Below are 14,683 nucleotides of genomic sequence, written 5' to 3'. Positions count from 1 at the left end.
AGACAAAGACTTGGTTAATACAGTTCATTGAAGTTAATCCACGAGACGCAATCAATACCAGCAAGAGGAAAAATATTTGTTGGTTTGTTTCTGCGAAGGAACTAAAGCATTTGATGCTGCCCCTTTAGATGGAGCCGAGTCTTGGGAAGAAATAAGAGAAACTGAACAAAGCCAAAGAACCTGTAGGGGAGATGAGTGAGGGAGACTAGAGAAAGGTCACGCTGAGACTGACAGGCGACTGACAGGCAAGTCAAAGGGAAAAGTCAAAGGAGGTTTTGCTTCTCTCCTTGGGGCCACAGGTAGTTAGACTGTGTGCATAGTTGGTCCTTGGCTAAATTGTGAGGGCCATGAGAGAGGCCAGGGCCATGGCTTATTCGTTTTCATATCCCTAGTGCCTGCCAAATGGCATCCCTTCACTAGAAGGAGTTTAGAACAGAATTGATTGCGAGGCTGATTTCCTGCATCTACAGAGAGAGAATCAAATTTTCAACTACATCGAACCGGTTGTATTTGTTGTTTAGATGTCCAAAACTTTCCAAGATAACCATTCCCCATGGTCTCTCTCTTTGTGGTCTAAATTTGACAGCCATATATATTAGCCACCCTATAATCCACCTCTCTTATCTCCTTCATTAAGTGTCTCTTCAAAATGGTTTTTGAAGTACAGCATCATTATATCATTTTTACTGATACTAGTCGAAGGACCAGTTTTGCCTCTGGCAGTGTCCTTAATTGGTGATTTGGCAACAGTGGGTTTTTCTTCCAACCTGCCAGTTTTCTTCATTTACAGCAAATTCTGTCAAATGAGTAAGTGCCCATAGCACAATTACCAAGCACAAAACGAAATAGCAAATGCGCATTAGCTTACCAGGGTAGTGCCTAGTATATTAAAAAGAGAGAGACAAGCATATGAGATTGACAAGAGACTGGAGCATTTCATTTTTCCATTCTGTTTTATTGCTGCAATATCCCATTTGATGGCCTCCAGCTTTTACAGCATCAGCTCCCTGCAAAGACACTAATGAAGAAATGCTGCTTTTTGTTCATTCTTTAACCAACTGTGTTGCTCTTTAACAGGAATATGGCACTTTCCCCCCTCGTCACGCAGAGTTATGAACAGTTGAGTCTCTAGGGTACCTCTGATGTGTACAGAACTCATTTCCCTTTAGAATTTCTCTGATTAGATGGTAAGTATAGTTACCTATTCCTGTAAATAAATTCAATGTTCTAGATTCTTCAAATTATGGACAGAAACAGGGATTTTTTTCCAGCTAGAAGAAGAAGCTCAAGGGAAAAGAATGATCGCTTTATTTTTTTCAACACATTTCCCTGCTTGTGGAATATTCTGTTTTCCTTTTAATTATTTCCTAATCATTTTCTTCAGTCTGTTCCTTATGAAGATACCACATTTATAACTGTTTTGTTTAATCACTTTTTGTGCATGACTGACTTCTAAATCGTTTCTCATTTAAACAAGAAGTTATTCTGCTACTTTGCCAGAATGTCCACTCTGGCTCGCTTTCCCAGGGGGCTCATTTAGTTTCTTCTGTTACTTTCCTTTTGGTTCCTTCCATTTGCCCAGAAGTACGGAGTTTGATCATATCCCAGTTCTCAGAGAGGTTGAAATAAATGAACGTTAGGTTTAAGCTGCCAGCACCATGAGGGCAGTGAGCTACAAGCAGGATTTCCAATTCAATCTGACCTGTCATGGAATGAAAGAAAGTCCAGGTTAGACCCAAATTCTCTGGGACATAACCTTAAATCACCCATAGAGTAGTCCTGCTTCAGGATCAAGGAAGAAAGTAAGTCTCTTCTGGAGCATAGGAAATCTAGTGGATGGCTCACCATTCGGGAGTGTTTTATTTCTGAAGGATCATAGGCAGATTTTGATGTTGCTACACAATAATTGAGTCTCCATCACACTGAAGTGTCAAATTGAATAGAATGGAAAGGCATTTCAAGTGAAGCTTCTTATATTACATCAGAATAGGTAAATAAATGAAGTAGTTTCCATTGTGGGAAAAGGAAAACCAATACAATATTTTAAAATAAAAAACGTATTTTTTCCAAACATTACCATTAAGTATTAGTACCTAGCACAGGCTTGCTAGCATTATTACCTTAATTACTATTACTCTTATTAGCAATTCAGATCAGCAAGCATTTACTGAGGTGCTGTTGTAAGAGATGGGAGGAAAATAAATGTCAAATTGTATGACGTGGCCCTTGATTTAAGAGGCCAGGAAGAAAGTGGGAGAAATAAACATGGAAATGACTAGCTATAAAAACAAGGTAGAATGGCCAAAGTTCTGAATAGGAAATCCGGAGAAAGGAGTGGGTGAATCTGTCTTGGGGGATCAGGAAAGAGGTCATGGCTTAGCTGGGCATTGAGGGATGTGAAGGGTTTCAGGCAGTGAAAAATTGGTGGCTTTCCAGATTGAGGACACTGTACATCTAAAGCCCTAAGAGCAGGAAAGTGAGGCCCCATGTTTAGGTCTGCCTGGAGTTGTAGAGGTGTGCCTGGAGTTGTAGAGGAACGGACAGGGCCACCAGCTGGAATTACAGCGTAGAGACATCCTGAGCACTGTGCCAGGACTTGGCATTTAACCAGGACGTGCTCCAAGGAAGCAGCATAGCTGAGTGGGTAAGACTTCAAATCCCAACTCTGAGATTTATAGCTTTGTAACCTGGGAACAAAATTTTTAATGCATACAATGAAGATAATAACAGTGGCACCTCAAGTTGTGACGCTCAAATGAGGTTATACATGCAAAAGAACATTTACAGGAAGTGGACATGGCTCAATGGATAAGGCGTCCACCTACCACATGGGAGGTCCGCGGTTCAAGCCCAGGACCTCCCTGACCCGTGTGGAGCTGGCCCATGTGCAGTGCTGATGCGCGCAAGGAGTGCCATGCCACACAGGGGTGTCCCCCGTGTAGAGGAGCCCCACGCAAAAGGAGTGCACCTTGTAAGGAGAGCCACTCAGTGTGAAAGAAAGTCCAGCCTGAGAGCCACCCAGCACAAAAGAAAGTCCAGCCTGCCCAGGAGTGGCACCGCGCACACAGAGAGCTGACACAACAAGATGACACAACAAAAAGAGACATAGATGCCCGGTGCTGCTGACAAGAATAGAAGCGGACACAGAAGAACGCACAGCAAATGGACACAGAGAGCAGACAGCTGGGGGAGCGGAGAGGAGAGAAATAATTAAATAAATCTTTCACCAAAAAAACACAACATTTCCTAGCACAAAGTAAGCTCTGGATAAATGGTAGCTATTATTGTTTTATTTAATGCCACAGTCAGATCACTTAGCAGAACATTAAGAATTTCTTAGAGATACAAGAAAGCTGGAAAATAAAGTTTTGGAAGCTGTTCCAATGGCTAAGATGTTAAACTTCTTTTTTTTTAGGTACCAGAGCTAGGGATCGAACCCAGGTTCTCATACATGGAAAGCCAGCCCTCAACCACTGAGTCACATCAGCTCCCTGAATTGGTTTTTTCTTTTGTTTTTTGTTTTTTCAGGAGGCACTGGGAACCAAACCCAGGATCTCCCATGTGAGCTTGAGCCACATCTGCTCCCTAAACTTATTTTTAACATATGCTAATCATCCTACTATAGATTACTCTCTATTGTGCTTATGAGTAGAAACAAAGTCAATATTTGTTTAATGTAATTGTGTCATAGGTCACTCTTCTAGGATAGTGTGGGTGGCATATCCCAGGAGATGTGCAAGATGATGCATTTGGGAACTGAACAAATACATTAGGATTTACATATCTCCAAAACTAAGATAGCTATTAAGGTTAACCAATACTTAATATACAAGTTGACCCTGGCACCTTCAGTCCAGCAGTCGGATGTACACATTTCTCTGGTTTTCCTAGAGGAAAAATGGGGATTCCACAAATTTGACAGTGGTGCCCCCATTCATTAGTCCCATTCATTGCCTTGCAATATATTGCAGTTTACATGTGCAAGAGGTTAAGCGGGTTTGTGAATTACAATACCTGCCCTACCCTGAATCACAGATTGCTGGGCCCTGCCTGGAGCTTCTGATTCGATCGGTCTGGGGTATAACCTGAGAATTTGTATTTTGCTGCGTTCCCAGGGACTGCTGCTGCTGCTGCTGGTCCTTTGAGAACCTCTGCTCTGGATAACTGTCTTGTCCAGTTCTTTCCAGGAAGCAGAAACAGATTTTCTGTTATCCATGTGGTTTTCTTTTCAAATACTTCTACGTGAAATATTCCTGAAAATAAACTGTGGACTGAAGTTTAATTCTAACAGTGAAAGTATGAGTACAAGAAAGTGGGAGAGTTCATGCTTTTCCTATGTCTACTTGAGGCAGCTTAGTTCAATAGAAATGAGTAAGGATTCTAGAGACAGCTGTTTAACAGCTGTGTGGCTTTGGACAAGTTACTTAACCACTCTGTGCCACAGTTTGGAAATGCGTGAAAATGGACAACAATAGTACCCACCCTATGTGACCGTTCTGGGAATAAAATAAGCTAGTGTTTTTTGAAGCACTTGGGCCAGTCTGGCATAGGAAAACAATATGAGTTTGTTAAAAGTAGTTTGAGCTCTTTGCCAGCAACATTGCAAGGTAAAAACAAAGATCTACTCAGGATTAATAAAAAATTGACGAAATTCTTTTTGAAATTATGAAGACTATTTGAATTATGAATTTAAATCCACTACAATTAACTGTAAACTTAGCCCTCAGTATTGTACTTTTACATCTTAGGTAGTGATAATATGGAGTCATCACAATAAAATTCATATTTGAAAGTGTTGTTACTTCTATATCTCATTTTTTATTCCATTTTTTGTATGTTTTATTATGTATACAATATGTTAGCATATTCGTCCATGTATGTAATTTATAAATATATTGGGTGTATGTATTTGAAAGAGTGGGTTGTGTGTGAATTTTGTTCCATTTTAATTGTTAGCATGCATATATACGCTCCCCCAAAATTAGAGACAACTGCTCTAGGGCAGGGGTCAGCAATCTATGACCCATGCGCAAATCCAGCCCTATGCCTGTTTCTGTAAAAAAAAAAAAAAAATTAATTGGAACGTAGCACACACATCCACTTATATCTTGTCTATGACTGTTTGCATGCTACAATGGCAGAATTGAGTAGCTGCAACAGAAACTATCTGTCCCGCAGAGCCAAAAATATTTCCTATCTAGCCCTTAGCAAAAAAAGTTTGTCAACCCGCGGTCTAGAGACCGTTCTTTGCCTACTGATAGCTTAGCTGAATTGTCAACATTATGTTTAGGATGAATCAGATAACTTCAGAAAAATCTAGCCTTGTGAGGACAAACCTGCGTGTTTATGACAGCCGTCACACCCACCACAGGTAAGGCTGTGACATTGTGGCAGAGAACACAAACGTCACTTGTCCCCGTCCACCAGCCTCTCCACGGGGAAGAGAGCAACTCCAGCAACTGGTAAATTACAAAGAGACTTCCGCCCATTCCCGGACTTCTGCCTGGGGCTAAGAAGATGCTCCCTAAGGATTTTCCCTCACATTCCTCCTGCAGACTGTCAGCCACGGTAGAGTGATTTTCTGCTTGGTCCAAATCAAATCCAAGGAAGAGTTCAAGCAGATGTGGTCGGGTTGGCAGAAAGTTTGCCGCTGTCATTGTTGTCCACAATACGTTTTACCTGAGGCCCCAAACATGGGAGGCACGGCAGATCATTTTGGGTGCTTCCCACCAGGACAGTTCAGATAACAGAGAGTGGTCTGCCACCCTTTGCGAGCGATCAAAGCTATGTTGGAAAGAGAAGAAGTGAGAATTTGGCCCTGTCTGTGTGTGTTTCATGGAATGACTGTTTCAGAGTCATTTTGTTTTATTAATGGCCTTGGCCTAAGAAATCGATCAAGCAAAAAGCAAATATGAGTTAGTTGGTAAAAGGATCGACACTTCAGTAATCTATTGATTGCCTGGCAATGTGACCTTTAGGAAACTTGGAAAGCACCATCAGCCAAAGTACTTGATTCAGTAATGCAAAACACGATCTATAATTCCTCAGCACGACGACAAATAAATACCACAGGAAATTCACTTGAGAAAGTAACTGCTATTGGAATCTCCTGAATGTTAGCAATAGAGTGATTTGATTTTTATTGCCCAAATCCATCATTTATTGGATAGCAGATTTACAACTGGAGAGTAATTTTTTTAATGAATAAGTTTTTCTTTTTTTAATCTAGCTGTATAAATTGAAATGTTGAGCACCAAGACATCATTTGGTCTCAGGATGCCACGGATAAGATTGTCCATGAAAATTTTGACTTGGGACTCCTTGGGTACCGGCAGTAACAAGGTTACTGTTTGGAAATCTTATTAAAAACAACAGCAACCAATACCTTCTGCACCAATATAGGACATTAGTTGTCTAAACTCTGGAGAATGCACCAGACTTAGTGTAAGAAAAAGCTTAAGTGTGAGGTATAAATAATACCTAGAAGGAGCTCCATTTCTTTGGCTCTCAGTTTCAACGCAGGGAATGGGCTTTGCTCCTGAGAAAAGCTGTTTGTTGTTTGCTGCTAATGATGGTTAATGTATGAACAAACCACACTCCCAGAGCTATAACTGATATCATCAACGATGCTGGGACACAAACAAAGGCACTAATGAAGCAGAGCTGTATGGCTTTTGCTTTGAAAAACCCTGGGACAGGAGGCAGGAGGCAGGAGGGGAAGTTCGGCTAAATGAAGTCATTTCTAAGAGCAGTAGATAAAACGATAGAGCTGGAACAAAGCAACCTCTGAAAACAATTACCTATTTAAATTCCCTTCACCCTGCATGGCAGGAAAATTTTTTCACGCTCTACTCGGAAGTGTCCAAATACATAAGCTTTTGAGTCCTTAGGGGCTCTGATTTCAGGTGAAAAAAATAAGAGGCCAGATATTGAAGGGGGCATTTTAGCACTGGGTGATGGACAAGTGGGACATTCAGCCAGCGGCTCTGTCACTCACCTTCCCTCCATCCCGGAGCTGATTGCAAATGTCAGCTATGCCTGTCTCTCTGCCTGGCTACCCTTACGTTCCATGTGGCTGCTGCCGCGGCCTCAATAATTTCTCTGCCCAAAGACCATTAATATTCTGAGGGACCTAGAAATGGAGCTGTTCTAAGGCGGAGGGGTGGGGCAGGGCAGGCCGAATCGCTGCATGCTTTGCCACCTTCAAGAAAATGGCTGTCCCTAATTACACAAAATGATAGAGAAAGCAGTTGACTGAAGTCACTGCAAATGACAGTTATTTCTCTGAATAGCCTGAAAGAATAGGTCACCATAGCTAATACACTAACAGCATACTTTTCTGTATATGTAATTTCCGCCACATTCCCTGAATGGTTCGGTACTGACTGACATCTGCACTGAGCAGGGAAAACAGCTTTTTTTTTTCTGTCTTCTTCTTCTTGTGGAACCCCCAACAATGCATTTATATATGGACTCCATGATTCGTTCCAAAGAGCAGGTCAAGCATCTGTGGAAGGAACAAGGAAGAGAGTTTTGAGTTATTACATGAGGGATTTAGGAATGTAATTAGAGCTGTATCCAAAAATAAAATTTCAAGAGTTAAGCAGGGAAGACATGCCTCTTCGATGTTTGTGCTTTAAGTCCTGGGCACTCTGGAAACTGTCAATAAATATTGGTTTTACTGTATCCCAACGTGTTTTCAGGCCATTCATTTAATCTCCTGCCCAAGCAAGTACAGGTTGTGTTGAAAAGCAGATTATTGGTTGACTTAGTTATCATCTTAGCTATGGATGCCTGGCTCAGGCAAGTTTCTGAACATGCTACTGGATCAGAATCTGGCTAGAACTGACCAAAATCCACAGAAAATGTATTTGAGGTGAAGGGATTGGGAACCTCAGCTCTTGTCCTCTTTAAGTCAGTGTCTGTCAGCAGGAACATCTGCCTCAGAGGAGCCATCTTTGTCCCTGAGGAGTGGGCTGTGGTGAGGCAACCACCCTCTCTCCCAGTGGAGAAGTTTGCCTCAGAAACAGCTGCCAGGGTTGCACAACGGAATTCTTTCAGGCAATGTTTATAAAGACCAAATCAGTTCAGCAAACATGTATTGGGTTCCTGTTATGGGTTAGTGTGTAGTAAAGAATTTAACCTTGCCCAAGAGTTTAACCTTTGCTCAGTTTATGGGAAGCAATCTCTCTCCCCTGATAGGAGAATCTGTTTGCTTGGGAGCCTTGGTGAGGCAGATAGTAACAGTGTGGTTTAGGGTGGGGGCTCTGAGCTGCTCCAACCACGTGATGTAGGATGGGGGCGTTGGGTCTTGCAACTCCCCCTCCTCAGGGGCTGGAAACCGATCAGCCAGGTGGGCAGTCACCTGCTCCTGTGTATTGGAGACCCAATTAACCCTCTGTACCTGAAGGCTCAGGTGGGCTTTCCTAATGAGCAATATTGCCATACATTGACACGGGGAGATAAACACTGTCCAGACTCCATGGGAAGAGGGCCCCTGGAAGCTCAGCACTCAATCGTCTCCTGGCTCCTCTCCTGTGTACCATTTCCCGGGGTTGATTTTATAAATTAATTTTTATTAGAGAAGTTGTAGATTTAGAGAAAGATATACATAAAATAGAGAGATCCCACATACCCACCCTGTTTTTAATATTTTGCATTAGTGTGGTATCTCTGTTGCAACTGATGAGAGAACACAATTATAATGTACTATTAGCAGGAGTCTATAGTTTGCACCAAGTTAACACTTGGGTTGTGTTCATTTTTGGCAATTGTGAATAACATCATTTTTGGCAATTGTGAATAACATTTGCTGCTCTGAACATCAGTGTGCAAATATCTGCATGAGTCTCCACTTTCAATTCTTTTGGATGCATACCTAGTACTGGGATTGCCGGGTCATATGGCAATTTATTTTAGCAGTGTTTTATACTTTTCTGTGTATAAGTCCTTTACATCCTTGATTAGATTTATTCCTAGATATCTGATTCTTTTAGTGAATGGAAATTTTTTCTTGATTTCTTCTTCTGGTTGTTCATTGCTTGTGTATAGAAACCTTACTGATTTTTGTGTTGCTCTTGTACATGCTACTTTCCTGAATTTATTATCTCTGAGAGCTTTGTTGTAGATTTTTCAGGATTTTCTTTATAGAAGATCATATCATTGTTGATTACCTTTTAAACATCTTTGTCTGGTATATCCAATGTATGGTTTTCTTCATTGATGGTTTCTGAATTTTTATCTCGTTCCCTTGATTGGGCCATCATTTCCTGTCTCTTTTTTTTTTCTTTTCTTATAATCTGTTGTTGTGCATGATACCTTTTAATATTTTAATGTTAACTCTGGGATTTAGTCCCTGAGCTGTGCGTTCCTTAAGTTTGTATCCATATGGCAGAGATTTCCTTGAGTTCCAGGAGCTAACAAAAACAAACAAACAAATGCAAAAACAACCTTTCAGTCTTTGATCTGCTTTGGATGATGCTATCCTTCACAGTTTCGCTCTCTTATCAAGAAAATCAGCCCAAGTGAATTTGAAATGCAAGTTGTCTTGGTTTGCCAAAAGGTTGCCAATATAAAGTACTGGGAGGTGAGCCAGAGATGAGGGGCCTGATTCTGTCTTTCAGGATGCCACCTAATAAGGTGGTACTGACATATAGGCCTGGGTGGTACTCTACCCACTCCTGAACAGAGTCAGAGACTCATAAGGGGAGTGCAGGTAGACTCAACACTGTGCTTGGCAGAATATGAAGGAAGGATTAGAAAAGGTAACACGAGCTTCTCCTAATGTTTTTAAAGCTGCATTTATTTTCTTGATTTGGCATTAGCCCAGTTACTGCAACCCCTGAAATGTTTTCTGGAGCTTTGAGGAAAATGTTTCTGCCAATTTTTTTGCTTGTTCAAAGATTCTTTGGTTGAATGGTAACCAGAGCATCTTACACTTACTTTCACCAATATTTTCCTTTAGTGGTTATTGTTTTCTGTGGCCTGTCTACCTGCCTATATCCCATTCATAAAGATGTTCTCTTGTATTTTCTTCTAAAAGCATCAGTGTTTTATCTTTCATATTTAGAGTTACAACTTACCTCAAGTTAATTCTTGTGTATGGTGTGATGGAAGGGTCAAGGTTTATCTCCCCACTGCTCCAAATATGAATATATCTTATTTTTCCATTACCATTTGTTGAACAAACTTTCCTTTTTGCATGGAATTTATCTGACACTTTTGTTTAAAATCAGTTGACTGTATAAGTCTATTTTTTTTTTTTACTGAAGTCTGTATTGATCTCTTTGTCTTTCCTTTGACTTGATTACTATAGCTTTAAAACCAATCTTGAAATCAAGTAATGTAAGTGCTCCAGATTTGTTCTTCTTTTCTAAGGTTGTTTTGGGTATTCTAGGTCCCTAGTATTTCCATATAAATTTTGAAATGAATATTTAAATTTCTATTAAAAATAAAACAACCTTCTGGGATTATTGTTGGGGTGCATTTGATCAATAAATCAATATGGGAAGACCTGACTTTTTAATAATATCAACTCTTCTCCATGAACATGGTATATTGCTCCAGTTATTGAGGTTTCTTTAATTTCTTTCAGTGATGCTTCGTAGTTTGCAATGTGGGCATTTTGCATGATTTTTGATAAATTTATTCTTTAATATTTTATTATTTTATTTTGTATCTTATTTCATTTTTAAAAGAAGTTACCAGGGATTGAAACTGGGACCTCATACATGTGAAGCAGGTGCATAATCACTGAGCTACACCTGCTCTCAAATTGACTTGTGTGTGTTGAACTCATATCCTGAGACTTTGGTAAACTTATGTGTTAGTTTTAGTAGTGCTTTCTTGTTTGTTTTGATTCCTTAGGAGTTTCTCCATAAGTAATCCTGTTGTCTGCAGATAGAGAATATTTTACTTCTATTCCAATTTTTATGCATTCTGTTTCTTTTTCCTGCCTTCTTGCATTGGTTAGGACCTCTATCAAAATGTTGATTAGAAGTAGTGGGAGCAGGCATCTTTGCCTTGTTCTCCATGTCTGTGAGAAAGTGTTCAGAGTTCAGATAATTTTTGATTAGCTAAAGGTTTTTCATAGATGCCTCTCATCAGATTGAAAAATTTCTATTCTCATTTTTTTGAGATTTTAACATTTTAACTCATAAATGGATTTGTATTTTGCGAATATCTTTTCCTTTATCTATTTAAATGATCATATAGTGTTTCTTCTTTATTCTGTTAATATGTTGGATTATATTGATTGGTTTCAAATATTAAACTAACTTTGTATTTCTAGATTAAACCCTACTTTGTCATGATACATTATTTTATATATGTATGTGTGTGTATATACATAAATACATACATACACACACACACACATATATATATATTGCTGAATTTGATTTGTTAACATTTTGTTGAGGATTTTTGCAGTTATGTCCATGAGGGATTTTGTCTGTAGTTTTCTTTTCTTGTAATAAAGACTACGTTTTAATGAATAAGTCATATGGACATAACTGGGCCTGTTGATGAAGTGTATTAGGGCTGATGTGCTTTTTGGTGACTCTCAAATTACACCAGTAAGTAAATACAAACTTCACCCTAAGGCACATTATATATATCATCAAAATATTGCTCTAAAAATATAATTGATTTAGTGTCTTAGGTGATTTCAATGACTCAATTCAATGGACTGTACAGAAGATTTGATAAACTGAATAGAAAAATATCATTAAGATGGAAAAAGATAGGATTCAGTCATTCATCAATTGTTGTGCTTAGACAAGAAGAATTTGAATCAATTTTAAAATAGTGATAAATAGGGATACATTATAGGGAGAGAAATAGAGGAGGGGGAAAGAGAGAGAGAGAGGAAAACATGTTTTTCCCATTTCATTATCATTTTCTTTTCTTTAGATTTGTAAATTTCAAAAGTGATGAAATTCAGCAGTTTGAGTTTGGAAGAGAAAGTTTTTCAGGTCATTTCAGTAATGCTTATGCAGAGAAGCATCTAAACCATTGGCAAGTTCTAGCTGGCAGGTCCTTATTAATGACAAGTCTGTATGGTGTTTTTTTGACAGTTCTTTGGTGTATTTTTCATTTTAGGACCTCTTTTTAAAGGCCACTGTCCACATCTCTATCTTAACTGGGGGAAAAAAGGATATTTATATCTGGCTAAGAGCTACTAGAAGGATAAAAACAGACAAATTGATGGAAAAGAGACAAGATAAGTGTCTCACATTGTTTTCAGGTGTGAAAACAGTGGGAAGACTATGGCACTAATGTGTTAAAAACACACATGTTTTGACAAAACTGACACAAAATCTTTGAAGAGGCTACCTCCTAAGACAAAGCATCCTTGTCCTTTCTTAAGAAGGACAATTTGGAATTCAGAGAAATGGACAAAGACGTATATACAAGGCTGTGTTTTGAGAACATATATAATTATAAAAGCAAATTTTCTAACAGTGGGGAATTGTTAAATAAAGACTTACAGAGCCATACGAAAGAATATAATAGAGCCATTGTAATTCATATTCGCAAAATATATACAATATCATAAGATGTCTCTGACAAAATGAGGCAAAAAAAATCCAGATACAAACTCACCCAAATATGATGGGCTCAGTGAAATGTAATCATTTAAAAGTAATTTTAAAAAGCAACCTTCAAGCACCAGATATATGCATGGAATAAATGCTAGAAGGAAATTATCAAAGTATTAGCAGTCATTATCTCTGTGCAGTAAACATTAGGTAATTTTTTTCTTCATATACTTTTCTATATGTTTAAATATATTTTTTTAAACTGGTATTGCTTTTCTAACAAGAAAAAAATGTAGAAAAAACAGATGTTTTAGACTTGGTTGGGGAAGTGGTCCTATGTTATATATGACACAAGAGTGAACTTTTCCAGTGAGCTTTGGAGATGTACCTGTGAACTAGCAAAGAACTTAAGATCAAGAGATAGCTGTATTTCAGTGCTTGGTCTCTTAGTGTTTAGATGATGGTTCCAGTGAGCTGAGTTTGATCTCTGAAGGAGAAAGTTCAGGCAGCCACATCCTCACAGCTTGACGGCTCTCAGCTCCGGCATGTGGGGCTACCGCGTCCCTTCCGAGCTCCCCCAGCGGTCAGCGCCCCCTTCGCGCTGCACTGTGGGTAGTTCATAAGCAGGCTGCTGTGCAGCAGACCTGAGTGTCTGATAAATGCTGGGTTCTGTTCTGCACACAGGCTAGATACACACTAGGCAATTAATTCACTTTGCAGCCCATACTTACACATGTTTTATCCCGCTGTCTCGAGTTACAGTAGAGAAGAAAACACTGGGGGCTTGGCAGAAGATCGGGATTGGAGCCCCTGCATGACATCGGGCAAACTGCCTCGCTGTCCTGGGCCTCGCTCAGCTCATCTGTAAACCAGTCAATTAAATGACCTTTTCCCTACCTCAATGTCAAAGAGTTGTTGTGGATTTCAGAAACTGTATGTGGAAATCATTTCTAAGAAAATTACCGTATGGGAATTTTTGGCTGCAAGTCACACAAAATCCAATGAAAAGTAGCTAAACCAGTGGTTTCCTGTATTTTTTGATGGTGTACTCCTAACGCAGTAAAAAATGTTTGAGAATGCACCCAACATTTTATACAACAAAATACATTTATTCATATGTAAAGCGTATGCATGTACTTGTACCAATATATTCTCTATACTTGAAAAATACATATAAAATAGAATTTTTAACAAGATGAATAAAAGAAAAATAATACTTAAAAATAATTATTTTATTTTATTACTGGTATTTTTAGAGGGAGCATTCTGCTTTATTATTTTTGAAACTTGAAGAATATTTCTTTCAATTTTTTTAAAAACTCAATTTAAAAATCCAAAGTTAAGTTATTTGTTTTTATACCAGGTTGTGGTGGCTTTTAGAGTAGAAAAAGTTCCCTCACAAAGATTCAATGATCTAAATAGAAGATGTGGATAACTGTTGTGCTTTCTAAAGCATTGTACTGTATTTCAGTCCTGTTCCCATTTTGGGAAACTGTACGATACATTTCCAACTTCCCTAATGAAAACCATTATTCTTGAAAACTAATTAGAATTTTAGTTTTTTCTTTTACCAAGTTGGTTGAAAAGTTATTGCAATGCTTTGTTGGGAAGATTTTTTAAATGTTGGATAACTTCATGTTCTTACGGGTAGTGACACTCTGCCATAATTTTTAGCAACAAAATATGCAACAATTAAAACATTTTCAAACAGCCATTTAAAAAACTTTCTCAAAGACCTGTAAAAATTTTATTATTTAGAATAATATAAACCTTGAATCCACTTAACAGGGCATGTGTAAACTGTAATATGTCACAATATGCTGAAAAAAAACAAAATACAGAGGGACACACCGTTCTGCTTTGTAGAATTCTCACTCCTGTCTCAGTTTTGTCCAGATACACACACCTATCTAACAGATGATGGATTGAATGAAGCTACTGCTTTTTAAATGTGCTAATTTTTTGGTTAAAATATAATGATAAATAAATGTTCTTGTTTAAATTAAACAGTCACTTGTTTAAATGAAAGTCCAGAGTGATTCTTTGACGGTTAATTCAGAGGCCAAAAAACATCAAAAGGAGGATTTTTATGCTCTGCCATCCCTCATGTGTTTTCACTTTTTGTCCTCAGGTCTGTCCCC

At 38.7% G+C, this 14,683-nt stretch overlaps 1 non-coding gene across 2 annotated transcripts in view; it reads right to left on the bottom strand.

The window, feature by feature from the left end:
* Positions 1-934: 934 nt before the first annotated feature.
* Positions 935-14,683, bottom strand: part of LOC101435782 (uncharacterized) — a 72,745-nt gene continuing 58,996 nt past the window's right edge. The window contains exons 3-4 of one of the 2 annotated variants that reach the window (XR_009183728.1): positions 7,336-7,507; positions 935-1,702 (exon numbers count right to left, since the gene is read on the bottom strand). This is a non-coding gene — a transcript (uncharacterized protein). Of the gene's footprint in view, positions 1,703-3,268; positions 7,508-14,683 lie in introns of those variants that run through there. The other variant, XR_001119082.3, reaches the window with a different exon arrangement.

Source organism: Dasypus novemcinctus, chromosome 27 (assembly GCF_030445035.2).
Source record: "Dasypus novemcinctus isolate mDasNov1 chromosome 27, mDasNov1.1.hap2, whole genome shotgun sequence".
NCBI lineage: Eukaryota > Metazoa > Chordata > Mammalia > Cingulata > Dasypodidae > Dasypus > Dasypus novemcinctus.
The sequence above is the reverse complement of the archived record's forward strand: the minus strand, read 5'-3'. Positions and strand labels throughout refer to the sequence as shown.